This window comes from Vicugna pacos, chromosome X, assembly GCF_048564905.1.
Source record: "Vicugna pacos chromosome X, VicPac4, whole genome shotgun sequence".
NCBI classification, from domain to species: Eukaryota; Metazoa; Chordata; class Mammalia; order Artiodactyla; family Camelidae; genus Vicugna; species Vicugna pacos.
Genome location: NC_133023.1, coordinates 110,877,234 through 110,883,329, shown reverse-complemented (window position 1 = coordinate 110,883,329; position 6,096 = coordinate 110,877,234).

Here is a 6,096-nt window from a genome sequence, read left to right as displayed (position 1 = left end):
AGCATAATACTTCAGTCATACATGAACATACCTATATTCGGGTTCTATCTTTTTCACCATATGTTAGGACCCAAAGATCTTTTACGTGCATTATATCTGCCAATATTTGTTCTACAAAACATTACAACTGAAATGTTGATTCATTATTTTTAAAAAATCGTTTAAAAATACAATAAAAACTCATTACATCATGTTAACATAGACTACAAAATGAAATGAAAAATAACTTTTCTGAAAAGTGGAGAGTAGATTGACATTATTTTAGGCGTTTGAAAATCTCCTTAATACACGGCCCAACAGAATGCAGAGGGATTCATATACGTGCTTCTGCACTGTGTGACCATCTGAGAAAGAAGGGCTTGTGGAAAAAGCCACTGTACCCTCGTGAGGGAATCAGAGTGTAAAAGGTACCAGCAAAAGAAAATAAAGGGGCAAAACCCACAAAGGGGCCTGCAAGACCTCCCAGGCAGGGCCATTGCCTTACCACGTTTGCGCTTCTATAAAACTGCTTGCTCTAGGTAAATGAAACTTACCCCTAAAATCCCTTTGGTTCCCAAAAGCCCACTCCTGGTTGGTCCATTTCTAACACCTCATTTGCATATGGCATGAGTTTAATCGAAACCAAAAACCATATAAAAGCCTGTGTAAACCTACAGACGTGGTCCAGAGCTGGGAGTGTTAACCCCTCTGGGTCCGCCAGCGTAATAATAAACCAGAGTTCTCCAACCCTCCGAGTGTCGCTTGGTCTCTGGATGGGATTCAGGTTTCTGTAACAAAAACACCCCCTTAAAGGTTGACCTAAGGAAAGAACTAACAGATACAACAGTTTAGGAACGTGATGAAATGCAGTGTAGTTAAGCAAAATTCATATATCCTGGAAGAAATTGCACTAAAATCATACCTTCAAATGGAATTGAAATTTGGATTTGTTTTCTCCCCATAAAAATGTTTTTAAACATCAAAGAATGCTACCAGTCAAAGCTCTGGTGTACATCCCACTAAAAATCAAGGAAATTGTTTTAATAATCTTGAAGGGCAAGGTATCCCATCCCTAACCCACCCCACAATCTCCCAGGCTGAACATAGAATAAAGATTCCTTTTGATTCAGCCCAGGACAACTGTTGACACTTTCAGTCAATGGCCGTGCCTCAGGGGTAGCAGGGTTTTCTTTGGCTGAGCCGGTCCAGATTGACGCTTGGGCTGCTCTGGTTGGACGCATCCAGCGTCCCCACGATGCCGAGTTGCAAGTCCTGAAGCTTTCCATGTTCAAACACAAGAGACCGTGCTCTTGAGGGAAAAACAAACCAAAGGATAAATCTGACCCAGTCAGACTAGTACCTTCAGTTCCCCCCACCTTGGATAGCTACTGTTTCCTGAAGAGTTCGGTTTAATGATTTCAGTACTGTGTTTGGGTCCTCGCTTATGTCTGCAAATGATTTCCACGACACGAGTAATGTTGAAGAAGCTTGAATGGGGTACCTTTGTCCTACTGCTTCTATTCTCTCTGAGTTGATGATTATCATTTGCTATTTAAGCCATAAGCCCTTTCCCCTAGTTTGACACTACAGTAAAGCACACTGTTAGATCATGACTGCTCACTAGGTGCCCTTTCCCCTTAATCACTTTCTGAAGTGAGTAAGCACATGTACTTATTTGGCCTCACCCTCTTCAACATCAGACCCCGTCGTTCCTGTCTTCCTTAGATTCCCAGGGCGTCAGTCGCCCTTGAGCTCCCAGTCTTCACAACCCAGTCACGGTGCATCTTGAACATTGTTTAATACTGCTCCTGTTTGATTTCTGAATTTACAGATGCACAACCTCCAAGCACAATTAAAGATATCTTAGCGTTGTAAGTTTCCTGAAATGACTTCTCACAGAAGTCAGTGTGTATGAGACCAGTTAGCAGGAACGAGTTTGAGAAAGACTTTCTATGTCACACGTGCAAACACTGTCAATTTGAAGTTGCAACACTGAGTATGATAGAAAATAAACGACTTACTCAAAGTGCTGTGTTTTCAAACTGGCCCATAATGCTGTCTTTGAAAACGCCCAGAGCTTTACCAAGAGCTCTTCTCATCCAAACTTTAGTTCCCAAGTCACCACACAAACTGAGTTACTTGCAGGTGATTGGGTGGTAGTTTTTCCTAGTCTCTTTGGGAATCAAATTCCTTTTGCCAAATATTTTCATGAGATGTTTCTGACCTTCAAGAATAAAAATAATTACTATTCCATTCAAAGGTTCATTTCTTCCAAACTCTTAGTCGAAGGATCCCAAAGACAGTTCTTCAGGGGTAATGGCCCATCAGAGTTCTCCTACATTGGTTGGGGAAACAGGAAGAGATTTCCAGGCCTCCTCAATCAGGCAATTTGCCTCCCACCTCCAGAGGCACAGCAATCAGAGTATTTCATTTCTCTGTCATATCCTTCCTTGCTTGCTCTCTCTTTTTTCCTGAGCCTCTGGGTTCTGGAAATGTTTAAATAGGCTTTGTCTTTTGTCTCTCCTAGATGGTGCTGTCCCTCCTCTCAGGTCCTGAAGAAAAGGTTTGATTTCTGTAGTTTGTCCATATTTTGTCTCATTGTTTGGCTGAGAGTCACATCCTTTTCAGGGCTCTCCAGCCTGATCAATAGGGACATTTACACCTGCTTTAAAAACTATAAAAGGAAGAGGAAATAAAACTGAATAAATATTGGCGTTTGCAGCAAAAATAGTGCATTCATAGGGAACAATGAAAGAGTATCTTGTCTCTTCACAAAGATGGAAACTCAGGAATTTTGTTAAAAAAATGAATAAAATTATTCACGGTTCAAGTAACTGAGGTAAATTGCATGAGAAGGGTCACCTTATTTTCCCATGAGTGGTCACCAGTGTCCTCTCCCTTTTTTCTTTGTGAGTATGCAAAAGCATGGCTTATGATCCAACATCGGTATTGACACACAGAGAAGAGGCCTGTAAACTGTTTATTTTGAAGTGGTGTGATATGAACCGTACCAGGGGCCATGAAGAAAGAGAGGAAGGCTACGTGAAAAGTCACACAAACACCGTGAAGATCAGGAGGAGCATTCAGATGGCACAGAGATACATGATAAGTAATACATGCTGCTTTAATCCACTACGTTTTGAGGTGGTTTACCAGGCAGCAATAGCTAAAACATGGTACACGATTTAAAAAACTCAAAGCTTTCTGGATTGCTCAGGGAATTGGAGGCTTTGATGAATCCGAAAATCTCTTCAAGTAAGACTTCCCGTCCATAGTCGATGCTTGTATGTGTTGCAAGACTTTAAACCTGGAACTACTCCTCCTGGTAAACATGACACCAGCATTTAAGTGTGAGAGGAATCAGTGTCCTCTTCTACTGGAAGAATCAGGAGATCTGCTCACTCAAAATTCGTATCTCCTGCGGGTTGCATTCTTTTCCCCTAAAACTCACACGCTGAAGTCCTAAACCTTACTACCTCATACACGATCTGCTATGGAGATAGGATCTTTATTGGCGGAATCAAGGGAACATATACGCATTACATGGGCCCTAATGCAAAATGACTTGTGCCCATATATAGAGGGGCAATGGGGACACCGAGACTCGCACGGAGGCGGGAAAATGGGAACCGGTACAGGGAGGTCTCTGCCATCTCTACAAGCCAAGGAGAGAGGCCTGGAACAGGTGCTTTCTTCACATGAGGCTGAAGGCAACAAACAAGCTGACACCTTGATTTGGACCTCCAGCCTCCGGATGCAGGAGACCTTAGTTTCATTTTGTTCGAAAAAGCCAAGCTCTGGCATTTTGCACATCAGCAAAGTGTATATTTTGTAGGCAGCAAAGAGAACAGTCTTAAGTGATTCCCATGAGAATCATACAGTCAATCAAGCAAAGAAACAAAGAGCAGCCAAATAATCGTACCTGATACCCGCTCAAGGCTGAGTATCCCAGCAAGGCACTTGCTTGTTCAGCCCAGGAAAGCGGCTTGCACATCGGACCAATGGCTGTGGCTCTCCGGTGCCGGTCTCTCATTGGCTGACTCCGAGCCGAGTGGTGTTTGAGCTTCTCTGATTGGACCTCGCATCAGCCGAGCCTCATATCACGAAGGTTTGCGGTTTCAATAGCAGAAGAGTAAAGCCTGGGAAAGAGTTGCAGGAGGCGTCCTGAACAAGTCTGCGTAGTACCTTCCGTTAGAAAGTTAAGTTTCTTCCGGGTACATTCGCGTCTGTGACAGAATTTTCTCCTTGAACTTTTTGATTTAGTTATTCGTTTGCTGTGATCGGATCCAAGCCATAAGCGAATTCCATAATGTGGGTAATGGAGAAAAGAGTTCGAATGGCATATATCGGTCCTATCAATACTGTAATCCATGCGTTGATCTTTATAATTTGTTGATTAAGCTGCGATTCCTTTCGCTCAAGTTCACCTTTGCATAAACAACAGCGTTAGATCGCGACTGTGCTCTGGGTGCCCTGCTTTCCGATTCACCCACTGAAGGGAATAATCACGATCCCGCGTTCCCCATCCCCATCTTCACACACATACACAAAATTCCATTTTTCCTTTACTTTCTCGATTTGATAGGTGCCACTCAACCTTGCACCTTCAGTCTTCACTCTCCAGACCCATTATGCAGCATTTATACCGCGTTTCACTAATGCTCTTATTTCATTTCCGAGTTTACAAACGCATCTGTCCCCCCAAGCAAGATAACAAGGTGTCAGTGTGTTCGATTTCTTAGAATTATTTTTACCTGGTACCATAACTAAGGGACCAGCATGCAAAAATAACTTTGGTGATATATCTCTGCATCATATTGAAAAACACTTGGATTTTAAAGCTGCAGCCATTAGCATGATATAAATTAGGTGATTTTGTGAAGTCAGCTCTTCCCTAACTAGTCTACATTTCTTTATGTTAAAATGCATTTGGTTCTGTGAGGTGTTTTGACTTCAGAAATTTTCTCCTGTGTTGACAACAATTTACAGTTTCTACGCAAAAATGTAAGCACTAAATTTTGCAGTAGATTGTAATGACAACTTGTGCAGCAAGCTCCTTTTCTCAAATCCTTCTATATTAATTTTTAGCACTCCAGAATAATATAAGTAATGAACCACCTGAGGGGGCTTATTTACCTTAATCCCCCTATTTTTGAACTCAAGAAGAGGTCTGGATGTAATATTGGCCTCCTTCATGCTTGCAATATTTTGTGAAATCTCTCTAGTGTCCTGTCCTGCACCCTATTTTATGCTTCAGCTCTCTCCAGGTAGAAAACTTTGTATTTGGTCTCTCTGAAGAATGGGCCCAAGAAATGTTTTGAATTTCCTAGTTCATATAGCTATTGTTTCTGTATCTGGCTGAGAGAGAAATATCCTTTATAAATTTCTACATCCTAGTCAAAAGGGTTATACCTACATCTTATTTTAAATGCCCAAATAAACACTTAACTGTCATGATGAAATGCTGGGCTTTAGGGCAAGCTGTGGTACATTGCAGAGGACTGAAATGCCACAGTGTGTTCTCTCTCCACAGATGTTGGAAGCTAGGAATCTGTTTAAAAACAAAAGTAATAGAAAACCGGCAACTTCTTTGAAATTCAGCAATACATTTATAGAAAAACGATACCAATAAAAATCGAAAAGTAATCTTCACGGGCCATGAAGAACAAACAATGGAAAAGAAAACATATGCATCTCAACATGAATATGAACATTCAAACCACTGGAGGGCAAAGGGGACATATTTCTTCTGATGTTGCTCCTAATCCTGCTCTAAATTGATGCCAACGCTGAACACAGGATCTGCCTGGATTCATGTCCTTCAATCCCCAGGATTCAATCCAAGTAAGAAACCAAAAAGAACAGGCAAATTACCACAGTTCCTTCCACCTTAATCTCTAGGCTGATTTTTATAGAAAGGCTATGATGTGTTCAGCTCTGCTCACTGGACCACACTTTGAGCCAATGACTGTGGCTCACAGGCTGCCAGTCCCCCATTGTGTGGAACAGCGGAGCCAGGAGCTTGAGCTGCTCTCACTGGACACTCTTCAATCGATATAAAATTGCCAGTCATGAAAATGTGTGTTTTAAAATATCAAAAGTTTGTCTGCCTGGGAA